We start from the raw sequence: 17,868 nt of genomic DNA on the forward strand, positions 1-17,868 counted from the left end.
AATTAGAAATCAATACGGAATTGTGTTTCAGGTTTGGATAGTTGTCGAAATTGGTTTTGTCATAATTTCAGGAACTTTCCGTGCCCAGCTTGTTGTCGCTTTTAACGGGAATTTTTGGCAAAACCATGAAATCAGTTCAGCATCTGGCCTTAATGGTATTCCGGCTCAAAATTCACAACAACATTATTTGGGCTTCGGTCGACATTTTCGTTGCAATCAAATGGAGATGTGTGCAAAAAAAGAAAACCGTCCATGTTGCCGCAGCTATTTCAAGTGAAACATGCAACATTCGGTCTGTGGCATGCATCTGAGCAAAAGCTATTACACATTGGGGCTTCGGTTGTTATTCTTGATATTGATGTGGAGCTCTGTGTAGGAGGTTGGGTTATTATGCGAATTTCCTGTTTCAGTGGAATCTAGAGCGTAGGGACGCCCAAATGTGCAACAACACGTGTTTGGTATTAAATTTTACTTAACCTTGAACTTGAAGTACAAAAGCAGTCAAAATACCAAATAACTTTAAAATAATTGCCTAAGCATTTGTTAATTTGAGCCTTTTTGAGAGATGCATTCATATATTTCGATGCAAAACTAAAATGATTTAAATAAGAGCAATAGCTGTCGTATTTATTTCACATATTAATTATTATTTTATAAAATTTATTGCAAAATTCTGATTGAGGAAACTGCAGGAAAAGTAGCTTTGAAATACTATAGTCAGGTCAGACACGGCATTATAAATTAATATTAGGCATCGAGCAAAGTATTGCTTGATTAAATCTATGCACAAATAAGCAAATAAAGGCCTTTCATTTATTCTGTTGCGACTTACCAATTGCTTCTTTCTCAAGATACTTTGACCAAACTCCGAAACTAAAAGCTTCAGTTTGTTCTAAAAACACCGGACTACTATGTCACACAACTGCATACGCAGAATCGGTTGAGTTTTGTTTGGCCAACAAAATTAATTTTCAAAATACCTTGACTCAACAACTATTTCCGTAGCACATCGTTAAGAGCGTAACAATTCGGAACTTCTATAAATATATCGCACCAAAAAGATCAATTGCTCGGAAATAGAGCATTTATGTAAAAGCCTTTCATGCTTGTTGTCATTATAAGACTTAAACACTTGCAAGTTTCATTCATTTTCAATGAAAAGCAACAGCAAGACAGCATACGCTTAGAATTCTCTTTCATTGTCGACTACACTCAACAAAAATGTGTGCAACATTTTAGAAAATCACAATAAAATATCGACTTTGCCAAATTTAACAAAATATTTTCTAAATATATATGTATGATTATATTTTTATGGGAGAATTAATAGAAAAAACAATTTCAAATAATTTAATTTTCTGTCGATTTTCTAAGTTTGAAGAAAAGAAATTGTTTTAAGTGTATCAGCCGCTCATAAGTTAAATGAGCCCTCGCAGAGCTTCCACTTTCTGTCCCACACACAAAACGTTACCATCAAAGTTTTTTCCCACCCACGTTCTAATAAGTACTTATGTAGTATGTTGGCAAGTTTCAGCCAAGGCAATGAAAAGTTTTTTTTGACGTACTTTCATGTTTGTCAAGCAGGCGTAAACCGTGTTTTATGAGGAACCAATAACTTTCCAGAGGCCACGCCCACAAGCGGGCAGCCAACAAATGCAAATAGGCAAAAGATTGTACTCAAATTGAAGCTGTTAATGTGTTAGGGTTTTCGTACAGAATGTGAGCAAATGTAGTTCAAGCATATGTAAACAATTTATCGTTCCCTTTGGTCGGCTGAAGAACCAAAGCTTCTGTGTATTTGGACAGATAGTAAATAGGCATATAAATTCAGCTCTAGGTGTTGGATTTCCTTTTGAGAAAAATCAAAATATAATGATGGAAAAAGCAAGCTGACAAAACTAATTAAAAATCCAGACTAGACTTGGCCAAAGCAACAAAATCGTATGAAAATAAAAACAAGGTTCACCAAACTTTCTAGAATCAACTGTTTTGAACAATAACTAACTGTTCTATCATTACAAACAGGTAAGCAGAGGTAAGCCTAATTAGCATGACATAAAATGTGCTGTATTTAATGTGCATCTCGAACAGACGAGACGCAATGAAATCAGAGCAGTGCTTCAATCCGAGACACACTTATTAAATTGCATATGCGTCTGCGGCTTCTAGTCTAAGCAGCTTACTCCGTCACACAGACACACACAGACACCCACGCAGGTGTGCTCTGCTGGCAGAAAAGCAAGAGAATTGCAGCGAGTGTTGCTGCAGAACCAGTCGGCTTCCGTTTCCGCAACTCTCGTTCTTTATATACATATATATATATATATATATATATATATATATATGCCGCCTGCAGCCTGCCAGGCAATGGCGTCATCTTTAAAATATAATAAATTTGCAACACTATTAGTAGAGTGTCGGTTGCTGCTGCATCCCGTTTGCTGGCAATGCTTTGTGTTTTCCCTTCCGTGCGCTGTTGACTTGTTGCAAGCACATTGCAACATTTGCAACAAAATCTATTTATGTGCCGCAGTTTGTTTGCCAAACAAATTTACAGCTTGAGTTTGGAATTTAATTTCTGCGCTCGCTTGCGTTGCTTACAGTAATTAAAATAGCGCATACGTCGAGTTCTGTAAATATCATATTATCAACCATTAACATACGCCCCCATATCCCCATATCCCCTTATCCACATGTCCCCAGCCCACGCGCCTGCTGTTGCGGCTCGTTAAATCGAAAAACGCAAGCAAACTATTCAGGTGCAATGAAGCTGTCAACATCAGGCAACATTTGCGCAAGATACCGCCCACAGCCTGGCCAAACAAAAAATATGGAGGAAATGCAAGAAATAAAAAGTATTTCGGCTGTGTCCGACTGGGCGCTACCCTGTAGATAGACCCTTAAGAGCTGTCATGCATTCACACAAATACACTTGATTATCTTCGCTGTCCAAATATGTGTGTGTGTGTGTGTGTGTGTATGCCAAGCCCGAAGGCAACGTATTAATAATTAATTTTCTATTTAAGTACAATCCAGATCAGTGTATACCTGAGAAGATTCTTTACACCAAATTTGGTGTTTCCAGCTCTTATAAATTTCCAATTATGCTCAAAAACCTAATGAAGAAATCGATAGTTATCGATTTTAAATATATATTATGATCTGCGCTCTCTGGATCTTATGAAATTCGATATATGTATATCGAATTTAAATAAATATGATTTGGTCTAAATATGGAAAACTACATTCCAAATATTAAGATGCTGGCTTTAATAGTCTCTGAGATGGACGGCTTGGATGCAGCCTCCTTTTGCCTGCTACAAGCACTTGCAAAGAAAAAATGATACCCTTTATTCGCAAGCCCGTTTTCAATTGGTGAGGGGCGTAAAAAGGAGTAGAGCAATGGCTGGCTCTGTCTGTGCGTCACGTGTGCCACAAGCCAACGCACTTTCAAGTCTTTTCAAGTGACTCTCAATGCCACGCCCACAGAGCAACGCCCAGCAGCAGCTATTCTGGTCTAGCCTGGCCGGGCCAGGCCAGGCGCTGGGCTTAGGTTGACGTCTCAGCAATGCCGTCAATAGCATGCTGCAACAGTAACAAGTGCGTGTCATTTTTGAGGCTTAAACGATTGCCTATAGACCCATACAAAACCCAGCTCACTTTCCCTCTTCCATGTGTTGCTTCTTTTTGCCTTCTTCCTATTTCACCTGAAGATGCAAAAGAGGGAAATTGTCAACTGGCAAATGAATTCAGTCTCTTTGCAGTCGGCTCTTCAACAATTGCAGGCACTGTCAAATGGCTCAAGGAGTATGCTCTGAATTGTTGTCAGGAATCAATAAACATGTCTGACTGAGGCTTCCAGGAAGCCAAAGCTCAGCAACAGGGCCAGTTTTTTCTTTCATTTTTAGAACTTTGTTAACTCTTGTGGCACATCATTCAGGCTTAATGTTCGGATAACAGATATCGGATGCCAAAAGTAAAAGCCGAACCCTTTAATGCACAACTATCCTCTTACTTGTTCTTTTTAGAGTGATTTTCATGTTATTAGCCTAACTCCTATACTTCAATAACAACAGGATAAGGGTGATGACAGCAGAAACTGTGTGGGATTCGAGAGAAGGCAGAAAGCAACAAGACGCTCATCTGAAACCCTCCTGGACTTAGGAGCAAACTAACCCGATTTTTCGGGAAATCGTTCTTCGTAGAACTGGGCACCCGCATAAGCTTGGCTCGAGTCCTTGGGCATGGGTTGCTTGCAGGTTCGCTTAGAAATAACCAAACCCTTTCTTTCCAACCTCCCCGACACCACAACAACAGGCACCACAGTGCCCCAATGAGCCTCGTCTCATCGCAACCTGCATTAGCGAACCTTGAGTTTATTAAGGGCAAATGAATAACTCGCAAAAGGAAAGATAATAATAAATCTTCTTTATGATTACCAAGAGTTATGTGGTGTATTTAGTCGGAAATTCAATGCATATAAAATCCTTGTATCAAAAATAAACGCAAATTTTCGTTAAAATAAAACGCTTCACGATTTTATGGTACTATAAAATATGTTTTGGCAAAAATGCGCATTAAATGGCAATTGAATAACCAACATATTTTTTTTATTTTTACTTACGCAAACATCTCACGCTCGAAGATAAAACAATATTTTTTAAAATTTATTTTATGAAATGCTGCACCGCAAACTGGATGCAAGCCGAGAAGTTAGGCAGAGCCTGACCTCGAATCGAATCAACGGAAATATTTTTGCAGTCATATGAGTTATATATTCTAGAATTTATGCCAAATGTGAATTGTGCCACGTCGCCCTGCTTAAACACTTTTTAATCAATTTGTTTGCTAATGGGTCGACAAACAAAGAAAACTCTCAGCAAAAGTTATCGCAGTAATTGAATAGAATTATACAAAGTTATTTACCTTGTATTGAGACGTCGTTTATTTGCATAGCACAACGAAGGAGCGTATGGGTAGGGGGAGTGTGCTGGGAATTGTTGGCAACTAGGCATTGAAGCAGTGTCCGAACTTGTTAAAAAGTTCGTAATTTCTAATAATAGGATGAGTTTCTTGACTTGTCGATAAAATTGTCAAAGTGCAAAAGTTTTTGACACTCGCCAGTTAAAGTACTTCAAGTCAGCTAATTGCGAAATACTGAATGAATAAGTCAAGTGTGAGCAGCGACACTGAGTGAAATATATACTCGCATTAATATTTAAAATCGCAATTCCAGCAGTTGCTACAAGTAATGACAGTTACAGAGCATGTAACAGATGTGCACGACTATTAGATACCCTAAATGTGAAATGCACTCTAAGCTCTCGGTACTTAAAGTCCGATCTATATGCAACTTTTACTGCTTTCAAATTGTTTACAGTGTATTTATACCAAAGCCTAAGGAATGGGGAATGGGCGATGTATTCAACAGGGAAATCACTTTCAATCTATATACACTATACGAGAATCTTCATGCCAATCATAGTTTATTTGGCTCTAATCATTTTCGAGGTCTGCACCAAGACTCCAAATCGATATTTATCGATACACAAAAAATGGAAGAAAATTAAAATCTCTAGCTTTTGTTATTTTCCCAGATTCACACAGGACACACCCACACAACTAGCTAGTAAACCCAATATCAATGAATACAGGGTGTATAAAGGGAAAAGAAAGCGCAACAACAACAACAAAAATGTACTTTTAATTACGAATATTGGTCTCACAAATGTTCAGCACTGAAACTCATTAAAAATTGAAAAACTAGTTAAGGACAAGTTTCCACAAATAGAAAAAGATAAAAAAAATGTGTATAAAAGGAAATTTTTGATTGAGAATTGATAGGAAAATAGCTGGCAACGCAGCCAGCAGACGCGGCTAATTGATAGATAGTAAAAAGACAGTAAATAATAGAATAACACAAGTTATGATGGGCGATAAGATAAGCTTTAAGTGATATATACATATATTTTTTCTGATTGATACTAAAATAATTATATGGCAGATAAGTAAGATTGATGTGTGTTGACTAGATTTAATCTGGCATAAGTCCATAAGCACCATTTATTATAGCTATATTGAATTATTGTCAAATGATGACAAGCTGATAAGCTGGCCTGGTAAGAAAGGGAATGCTTTTATATACATAGATATATATGAATAAAAAAATGTGCCTGCACGTTAAGTGACAATGGAGGACAACAGGGGGCAGTTGCAGTATGCATGTAAGGGGCAGAAATATGGACATTGAAGTGAACATGGAGAAAGCAGAGTGTTTGTTAAGCATTCAATACATCTTAAGTAACATAAGAGATGAAATAACAAGGATTTATATAATTAAATAAATTGAGCAGACATGGCCAGCCATAAACTGACCATGGAGGACATTTACCTTAAGATCAAGTCATTGCAAAGGTAAAAAAAAAAAAAAAAACTTACGCATATTATTAAGCCTCAACAATATGACACAAAAATGAAAGTTAAGGCCACAGCAGCAAGAATTGCAGCTCATTATTGATGCCCATTAATATAGGGTATACAAGTGTATACATATCTTAAACATTTTACAAAATCTGGCAGCATTAAGTCTAAATACGGCCTAATCTTTCAGTTAAGCTGCTCAACGGATTTAAGCGACTCGCCAAATAAAGCACAAAAGCCCAAGCGAAAGGAGTTGACAGCCAAAACATGCTGCAAGACTTTATCGATGTCTTTGTTATACTTAACATATATAGCTATTGACAGGCAAACGAATTGAATGTGAATCGAATGAATTGAATAAAAATTGATTATATTACAAGAGAAATTGTGAACGAAAGAAAAATATGAATGTGCGGCATTTGTTGATCCATTGAGGAGACCAAATATTTGGGTCAGTCAACCCAGAAGCTGGAAAAACCACTTACACAGAAATAAGCTAAAGTAGCGCAAAGGCGCAGCTGTTGCTGGTTATATTAATTTATATTAGTAACATAATCGGGCATTTCTGATGATTTCATAAATACATATATACTGATAAATTTTCATTTCATTTGACGTCACGGATTGGGCCGCATACGCTTTTTGGCTAACCCGGAACTGATTCAGAGCTTTTCTTATATATTCAAATTTTTATGTTATTTTCATGACGTTTTTTTTTTTTGTTGTTTCGTTGCTTTTTGTTTTATTGATTGCGCACATTTGAAAATCAATCAGCAAAACAAAATTGTTGGGGCACATTGACTGAAGTGTTGTTTATTTGTTCATTTTCTAGGCACGAGGAAACACTTTGTGCCTAATGGGCGGAACATCAAGTGCCAAAATTGCCAATGCGTTATTTTTTTTTTTTGGTTTCTTCTTTTTTTTTTAATATGAAACTACTTACACTTGAGAATGGGAATTCCACATGGTCCTAATGTCTTGCATACATGCTTAAGTAGCTAAACTGATTTCAAAACTCAATCATGGGAAATATAGTTAAAACTTTATAAAGGTGGGAAGATTAAGTGGCGGTAAGAATATAACTCTAAAGCTATATATCGCTGGGAAGATAAAGTGGCGATAAGAAAATAACATTAAGACTATCGTTAGGAAGATAGAGTGGCGATAAGAATATAGCTTTAAAGCTTTATATCGCTGGGAAGATAAAGTGGCGACAAGAAAATAACATTCAAACTATCGTTAGGAAGATAGAGTGGCGATAAGAATATAGCTTTAAAGCTTTATATCGCTGGGAAGATAAAGTGGCGACAAGAAAATAACATTAAGACTATTTATCGCTAGGAAGATAGAATAGTGATATGGAAATAGCTTTGAGGCTATATATCGCTGGGAAGATAAAATGGCGATTAGCTAAAGAAAAGTTTAAGTTAAAAATGTGCCTAATACTGCAACATTTCCCAGTCCAATTGGACAAATAATTAGCTAAGAAATTTTACCATGGAAGTTGAGCAACAAATAAGAGCTAAACCGGCCAGAATTCTAGGCGAAATCGCACTGTCATCTTTTAAGAAAATATGCTATGCTTTATATATTTATATTATTTGTATATTGTGCATTTTGAAGGCCATAAGCAAAAGCTTTTTATCGTATATATGTTAAATATATATATATCAAATATTTCAAATAGTTTTCTCTAAATTTTACTAAGCTAAAATCTATTGTATTTGCTGCGCTCTTACATACAAAATAATATATACATATATATAAATATTTAACTAGCTTGCTCGAGGCTCGAGAATATTTAATTAGCTGTCTGGAGGTCCGGGCTTTAATATATTAAAATCAAAATTGAAACAGTTTCAATATCCACGTCTAAGCAATTGCCCTGAAGGCGGTTGCCGATTTGCAGCCAAAATATATTGCAAAAGAAATATTTTAAATTAAAATTGTTTACATTTTGATTTTAATAAATTAAAGCCCAGGGCTCGAGACAGCTAATTAAATATTTAAAAATGGAAAGGTTGCCAAAGATAGCGTATAAATATAATTATATTATTTAATAGAGTAGATCAAGTTGTAATGTAAGGCAGATAAGATATAAGCTATATATCTAGTCAATTCGATATCATTATTATACTCATCGATTATAATACGAAAATTGCTCAAAAAACAGGATTTCGATATCGATTTTTATCGATTACTTGAAAACGGGGAAAGTTTTTGAATACCGGAAACAAACTCGATCTGCGCGGGCATTAGGAGGACCTACAGCTAAAATTTTAAGTCTCTAGCTCTTATAGGTTCTGAGATCCTTACGTTCATACATACGGACGGACGGATCGACTCGGCTGTTGATGCTGATCAAGAATATATATACTTTATGAGGTCGGAGATGCTTCTTTCCGCCTGTTACATACATTTGCACAAATACATAATACCCTTTTTACCCATTTTTAATAGGTTCAGGGTATAAAAAGGCTCGAAGCGAAGAAAGAAAAAGTTGTTTTAATAAGTGGGAAGGTTCAGTTATGTATCGCGTGGCAAACAATAAAGAGATACAAAGAACTACGCTGTGTCTGCTTCGCTATTCGATTGAATAGCATTTCAGACTTCCACAATATACATCTATTTATCTCGGCAGCTTTAAATAAATTACACAAACTTTCAATAAATGTATTATTTAAACGTTGAAAGTACCTATTACTAAGGAACTAGTCGTTAAGTCCTGCACTTGTCATCTACTTGTTTGCCCAGTCAGGCTTCACTTAAATGGTGTAACAATTCTATGAAAACTGTACAAAAAAGAATTCAACCATGTCAACAATTGCCTGCAACTGCTTTGGCCAGCTTCAATTTGTCCGCACTTCAAATGAAAAGGGGCAACACATGCGGCAGCTGACTTTGAAATACTTCAATTTCTGTGTTTACAAAGGGATTGTCTGTGTATTTGTATTGAGTGCGTGTGCGAGAGGTAGGGACGTAGATGGACATAGAGATAGAGAGCGGGTGCGTATACGCAAGTGTATAAAAGAAAAACACGCTGAGAGCAGAGTAAATGAAAACTTCTTAACCGCTCTTAATCTCAACTCAATTCTGATCCCCCCAAGTGAATGTTGCCCTCTCTTGTGGCAGCTAACTGCAGGCAATTTTTCTATTTTCCACATCATTAGTTTTCAATGAATATTATTTGCTGTTGTTATATTTACTGTTATTGTTATTGTTGTTGTTGTTGTTGCTTTAGCTGGGTTAAATGTCCAGGGCATACAAGAATTTGCGAGCTGTGCGCTGCTGTGGACCCGCATAAGCAAATAAACTAACAAATTGGCCAATGTCAAAACAAAAACCATACAAAAGAAAAGAGCAGCAGCAGCAGCGGCAGCTGCGATGGGCGGGCGCGTCTACAAGTTCATTGGCAGCCATAAATCAAAAACAGGGGCTATTTAATAGGCGGGGCCATTGAGACTTTTAGCCACCTGCAGCTGCTGCTGCTGCCGATGCCGCCGCCGTCGGGCAATAGAATTAGTTTTCTTATTTGACTTTAGTCACAGGACAACAAGGACAACGCGTCGTATGAGCAATGTCCCCAAAGTTGTTTGGGCGTCTGGCAATCATGCACGAGCGACGCAAAGGCATTTGAAGTACCCCGGTCCGCACGCCACACACACCGCCAGCCAGCGTCTGTCTGCTTTGACCGCTGTACATGCCCGGGGACCTGTCATCAACATCAGCATCTGAAGCATTGCAGAAAGCAAAACACAAACAGGAACAATTACGTACAAACAAAAATACAGCAGCAAAAAAGTACACAGAGATACAGAAAAGAAAATAATATAAAAAAAAAAAGCCAATTCCAAATAAAATTATTTCGTTTTGGCGTATTTTTGGGCAGCCAATAAGGTAAATCAAGCAAATCAAAAAGCGAAATAAAATCAATGCAAATAGAAAACATCAGCGCCGCAGGCTCATGTCCCATATTTATGGACATCAGAAGCCGAATGCTCCTTTGAATACCCTGTCTATAATGCAAACAAAAAAAGAGCCCATTAAGTATACAGGGGTTCGGTTGAGGGGACGAGCTGAATTGTTATGGCAAAGTAACACCGTTTGCATGTGTGCTTCTATCTCAGAACTTTAATTTGGTGCGTTATGATTTTTCATAATTTTTTCGTTTTACTCAACATGATTTTCGAATATTTTAACAATCGAATAACAAACAGAGTAGTTATTCAAGAATTATTTTGAATATTGTGCAGCAGAATCTGTTTTATTAATATTCATTACATTTATTTTCTATTCTAAGTTCTTGTTATTCTTGTTAGAACAGGCTAGAACAGGGTATCGCCCAGTCAGCCACGCTCGATTCACTCGAATCTTGCTTGTCTTGCCCGAGCTGGCGGCGTGGCTTGCTTTAGCGATAAGTATAACAATTTTCAATCGTTCGACTCACCGAATCGAATGCACATTTTACAATTCAAATGACGCGCAATCATTCATTCACATTCGCATTTACAGATCACAAACTGTGAGTGTTGTGAATGTCATTCAATAATTCAACTTGAGTGTCAGGCAATCGCTGCCCAGCTTCCAGTTTCTTCAGCCCGCTGCTTGGATAAATCTCAGAAAAGAGCAAGAAAGCAAAAGAGAGCAATAATAGGAGATACAGAGAAAAAGATATCGAGAAAAGAGAAAGAGAGAGAGAGAGAGAGCAAGTGCTGTAAAAAACACTTAAGCAGTTCATCAACTGAACAGTTTTGATAACTGGCCCTATCGCATTGCAAAAGTGCCTCAACTGCGGGCGCCTCCCTCTAGCCAATGCTCATTAACCAGGCGTCGTTGAATGGGGCGGGCGGGCAGGCAGGGGTAAGTAGTAGCTGGGGGCGGGAATTACCCCATTATGAGTGTGCTGAACGTTTTTGTTGCTCGTTTTTTGACATGATGGCCACTTGAGGAGTATTTCTTTTTATAGGATTTGGGGTTGTTCAATGATTTCAATAAACTTCAAATTGTAAAAGATAACAACAAAAAAAAAAAACAACTCATTTGAATATCGAAATTTGACTAGAGCTTTTATTACGTTTTGCTATCTAATGGCTGTTGTCAACAATGACAGCGCGTTTGCCAAACTTCCTGTCAAAGTTGATGTTAGTTTAAATACGTTTTGTTTGCTCATGCTGAGCAGTTGTGGTAAGTTCATGTCAGCAAGTTAACAAACTGTTAAAGTTTATTTGCATTTGTCTGCTTCATGTTTATAAACATTCCCCGCGCTACAATCTGAAGTCAATGTAATTTAATTTACCTGCTACAATGTTAACAGGCAGGTTAAATTGAGTAACAGCTGCAACGAGCACCAGGTTGTTGGCTGTCAATCCTGACTGGAACATATGTAAATTATTTAAACTGTAATCAAATGCCAAGCGATTTGAACAGCTTATAATTTGCAAACTGACAGACAGATAATTGGAATGGTCGAAGGCATGTACTTGCTAGTTTTCTGCTTCTGCACCTTATGATCTATTAATGGATATTATGTCTACTATTTATAAAATAAGCCATAAATCATGAAGAATGTTTCGATTCGGCCGAAGTTGGCCAGTCGCCCCGAGCAAATGTAAATTGCCTTTCTAGATAAATGTATACATAGCGCTGGCAATCACTTATGCTTTAACGTTAACCAGCTTTCGTTATATTTGAATTTCAATGCCGAAAATGATACACACATACATATGTGCGTGTGTAATAACAATTAATTGATCTGTATCAAATAAATGTGTGTTTATGTGTGTATATATATTTGGTGCATGTCATGCAAACAATTTAAGCAACATTTTCAAATGACATGCGAAATTTTTGCATTTGTTTTCATTGTTTTTGCTGACTCTCTTCCTTTTTTTCCTTGACGAGCACTCTGACTAATTGATTAACGTTGCAATCATCGAATGGACAAAAGTAAATTTCAATGGCATGTAATTTACCAATTCACATTAGCAAACAAATAAAGCAAAACAAGTCGCACAAAGACACACTCGTCGCACACACACACACACACACACTCATGCATGACCACAAAGAGAGACATTTGATTTTTATAGCATACTTTTGTGGGTCTTTTGACTGCACGCCACATGCCAAAATGGTTGGTTACTGTTACAGTGCTGTTGCTCTTACTATAACTGAGACTTTAACTGTTGACCGTAATGTTGCGCTGACTGTAACTGTAATTGGGATTGTACACAACTAAATATTCCGACTGTTATATTTACTGTTACCAACACCTACTCTTACTGATTCTGCGACAATTTCTGTTCTCGTTACTGTTACTGGTAATGTAAGTGTTACTGTTACTGCTACTGCTAGTGCTACTGTTACTGCCACTGCTACTGTTACTGCTAATGGTACAGTCTCTTTTTCAATAAGTTCTAGGTTGCGGCAAATCAACAGCTCGTTCGCAGACAACGAATAGCCAGAACCTGCATTTCGGAAATTAAAAATTGCGGCTTACCAAAGTTGTCAATTGAAAGTCCGTTTTAAGCCCAGTGATAAGCGGCCTTTTTACAGATTTATGCGTCCGACTTAACGCTCGAGTCAAATGCTAAGAGTTCGTAATGCGACGCTGTCTTACTATTAGCTAGCGGCCTTTCCATTTAACTAATGAAATTCTGAACTGCCCGTCAACTCGAAGTAAATAGAGATAGAAGGCTGCCAGGAGAGGAACAAAGTGAATTTGGTTAGCGAGGCGGATGCTCACTTTTTAAGCACACAACATTAACTGAAGGCAGTACAAAGCATTTCAGGCAAGAAAGTCAAATACCGAACTCGAATTCTGGCTATACGGTGCAGACCTTTTGCAGACATTAAGATGGTATACTTAGCTATTTCATAGAAAATTTGCAATATGTGATTATATTCAGGCATTTATTTCAAGGGTTGTTTTATTCAATTTTTTTTTTTTGTCCCTAATCGACCTAATTGAACTTGAGTAGAATGTAAATACCTCTCGTTTGATTCAATACAAATCGATACGATATTTCATTTAATTTTCGTTTAGTGTATACCCAAAAAGAAAATAAAGCAAATGGCCAAGAACGACAATGGCTTCCACATCGCTGAGGATGAGCTGCTGCTGCTGCCTCTGGTGCTGCTGCTTTAAATGTGGTCAGAGGACCGAATGCGGCGCCTTTTCTTAACCAACCCGGCACAGCCCCAGATTCAACTGCTCCTCGTGCTGCTCAACTCATTTTCCCTTAACCCACTGTCAGTTGTTTCAATATATTATTTATATTTCATTAAATATTAATGCGTTTGTTTCTGCGTAAAGTTGAGTTGAGTTGAGTTCGTGTTATACCCTGTACAAGTGTGTTGGTGTGGTAAGCATGCTTGATTTTTATAAAATAGTATATACTATAAGGCATACATTTTTGGAAATTATATGATTATTTCCAGCTAAATAGTTTGCCTAAATATTTTAATTCAAATCAAATTTTCTATTTTCTCAAGTTTTATTGCATACTTTGTGGGGTCTTAGAGTACATGCGGGGTATCTCTCAGCAGGGCCTAAAAATGGGCAATACTTGGCTTCTTTTATGCCCTTTGTTATGCTTTTAAGGCATAATTATCCAGCCACCCCTCATATACCTGCCCGCGCAGCATACCGCACCCCCCACAACTCTCCACATGCTCTGTGACTGTGAACTTTTTAGCTCTGGCCAAAAAGAAGCAACGCAGTCGCAAAGAGCCTGCCAAATGGGCTGGGGATGGATTGTTGATGGCTCTGATGGGGTCTGGTCTGGCTGGGTCGTGCCGGGCCTGGTCGGGTCTGGTTTGGTTTGGTCTGGGCTCGTCTCTGATGTGGTATGATGTGGTCTGGTCTAGTTAAACAAAAGGCGAAGGACTTACAAAGAGCAGGCAGTGAAATGAGCAGCAGCCACTGGCAACAGCTTTAACAACAAATGCACAAGTACAGACAAACACACACACACACACACACACACACACACACACGGCACACACAACGGCAATTATAAAATAACAAAAATGTGTCCTAGAACGAAAGGGTTGGCGGCCTGCCTGTTTGCCTTGCCCTTGCTGCTCGTATTTCGCTTGAAGCAGCCTGAGTTAATTTGAGAATAAGCCCCTGCAGCCAAGCAGTTAAGGGGCTGAAGAAGGTCATGGCTATAGCCAAATCGGCAGCGCATCGAACTTTGTGTGCTATCTTAACCTTATATTTGCCACCTACTCTTCCCCACCTCAATCCCCCTTCGCGTATTGCTTCTTCTACAAGCAATTAGTGAAATTGTGCTTGATTATGGATATGGAAATGTGTATGCGCAATGTAATTCAAATTGATTTGAAAGCAAAGTGGTCAATTAAAGATTTCAATAAGCCATGTACATACATAGGGACAGACCCAAAACAATTGCAAATTCAATTGCAATGACATGGCCAACACACACACACACACACACACAGTCACACACTCGGTTAGGCTGGGTACAAAGTCAATGTGGCGGCCCACTAAATTGTTCATCCGGAAGTTCTTGGCGCCATTGCAAAAGTTCACTGACACGCAACGAGTAGTGAAACACTGCCAATGACAGGGGCTTGCGGAGGGGTGACCAACGGAGGGGGCTGGGGCTATTTTCAACAACTATTTGCCCCTTGCCTTGCTTTTGCTACATAGCTGCGGTTTTGCAGGCCATTTCTTTCGAGTCGATTGCGTGTCACTTATAAAGCCATTGCAAACTATGTCCCAATGCCACACCCACGCTTCTACAAACCAACCCCCGTCCCCCGTCCCCCTCCCTCGGATAGGATGCCGCTTCAGCTACATTTGGGCTCTTATTCCCATGTCCATAACTTGAACGCCATTGACACTTGTGTTGATAAGTTGAGCAATTGTGTGGGTGGGGATCTGACGGGGGTTGGGCGAGACCCTGAAATGCTCAAGCTTATGCGCAACGCAATTTGAAGAAGGCTCCGTGCTCAAGTGCTTACTTCCTAAATTATCTAAGCAATTGGTAATTGTTTATTGAATTATAATTTGACTTTACTTAATATCGAAAGCAAATTATATTTGATATACGGACAGGCCGCAAATGTTGAATTTTTTTATTGAGAGCTGAACTGATTTTTTTAACAAATCTTTTAAAGAGCTTGACTGTATCATTTGTAATATTTAGAATCGAACACGGATTTTGAATATTTGGTTTGACACAGATCTGTCCTATTTAAAACTGGAAAAGTGTCTTGAAACAAGTTTCGAACCGAAATCTAGTTGAATTTAGATTAAAAATACATTTCAAGAAAATATAAAAAAATCCTTGAATAAATTCGAGCTGAAACAGATCGGTTTTCTATTTTATATAGCCACCATATGTTCGGAATACACTATGAAAATATCTGTAAGGGTATTTATAATTCGGCAAATATAAGCTCACAGTTGGCGCTTGTTATTTTTAATGTGCATTTATTAATTTGATATCTAGTCGAAAATTGCGTATACGCCAGATTGCCCCAACAGCAGCAGCGACGACAACAAAACTAATTGAAAATGAAAATGTAATTTAGCGAAATGCGTAACGCTTGGAAATTTTGTCATTAATTATTGGCGCACGTCAGCGCATTTATTATTACAAGGCGTTGAAATTAATTACACAGCGCCGACAGCAGCTCTCACACTAGAAGCGCGGCACGGCCCGGCACGGCCCGACCAAACCAAATAGAGGCCTAAATAGAAGCAGCTCAAATGTTTCCTAAATAATAGAAGTTGGGCGACCACAGTGTTGGCCTGTTTGCCATTTCTGCCAGCCAAACGTACAAATACTCGTATTTCTTGCTGTTTGCTTTCATTGACTTGTTTGGTTTAGTTGAAAGCTGGTTGTTTTGAGTGAAATGTTTGCAAATTCCATGTTAATTGGCAAATCGTCAAATAATAGATTTAACCTTAACCAATTAGTTGGGGTTTATTGCTGTAAATCGTGCTTTGTGCTTCAACACTCAGCTGGATAGCAATTAAATACTTGGTTTGTGCAGCGAAATGCCCAACCTAATTGGGCCCCAAAGTTCGGTCCAATTGCATTTTGCATTAATTAACTAGACAAACAACGGAAGTTCGAGTCCATGTGTGCATGTGTGCAGCTGGGCTTGTCAAATGAAATTTAATGCGCCCATCAGCCAATGCGAACAAATAATCGCTAATGAGCTGTAAACGCAGGTAACTCGACACAAATTCCTTAATAACAGACGTCGAAGCCCCACGATTCTCAACAATTCAATTACGCACCTCACAAACGCTACAAGCTAACTATATTTATACACACGCAAATATTTTCTGCAATTTGAGCATATTGAATGGGAAAAAATATTTTAAAAAATAAGAACCGACAATAAAAACTCAAATAAAACCTAAAAAGAAAAGTGGCTGACTAATTCTTTCGAAGGCGAAATATTTGTGCCCAAATTTTCTTGCTTTGTTGCAAAGTAAAAGTGCAAAATCAAACTCCAATCATGGAAAAGTTAAATTTATATAGAATTTCCAGCGAAATCTTAGAGTGTGTCGAAGACAATTTCAAAATCTCTTCTGACGCAACACGAGTCTTACAAATTTGTGTCTCCAAATTTGTGAGCCTCTAATTTCAAAAGCGCCAAGAAAAAATTGTGGGCAGATTGGGTTTCTCAAGAAAAGGCGCTGCAAAATTCAAACTTTTTTGCTTTTTTACAAATGTAAGAAATATAAAAAATACATAGAAAATATGTTTCTCTTAGTTAGCTATCCATTTTGCCATGCCAAAGATTTAATACCCTTGTAGACATTTGCCTGGCGGTTTTACAGATAGAGAATGCTGTAAGTGCTCGTAAATGCTTAGTTTGATGAAAATATCTTTGGAAGCAGAATATTGGCGCAAGTTACTACGGCAGCTTTTTGAAATAGTTGTCCGATGTTGATAAGAATTTGCATATATGAGCAGAGTGAAACTTATAAATGCCGAGTTTGGTCAACATATATCTTGATGAATAAAAAGGTATTATATGCTGGCTACTTAAGCTTTCAGTAATGTATGGAAAATGGCTCATACTTGAGCTGCATATGAATGAAATATTTGAATAAAAATAATAGCTGAACAAATTTCAATAGCGAGTATCACAAGCAACAAAAGCTTACGGAACCTTTAAGACTATATATATAAAAAAAAATGGTTTGGATTGGAAAAATATGTTAAAATTGTTAAGAAGTTAAAAACTTTCACCCAACTAGGCTAAAAAGGCGCTCATATTTGCCATTTTTATGCAAGCTGAGCCACACTACGGGCAACAGTTGGGCGAAAATTTTCCTGCAGCTATGCAAAAAATGGCGCATTTTCCGACCAATTCTCTATCTCCCACGCAGTGTGCTAGTGTGTGTGTGTGTGCGAGTGTGTCTGGGTGTGTGTGTGTGTGTGTGCACATGCCAAG

The sequence above is a fragment of the Drosophila montana genome, unplaced genomic scaffold (assembly GCF_035044405.1).
Source record: "Drosophila montana isolate Dmon_TW-CO22-7 unplaced genomic scaffold, ASM3504440v1 contig_2481_1, whole genome shotgun sequence".
Lineage (NCBI taxonomy): Eukaryota > Metazoa > Arthropoda > Insecta > Diptera > Drosophilidae > Drosophila > Drosophila montana.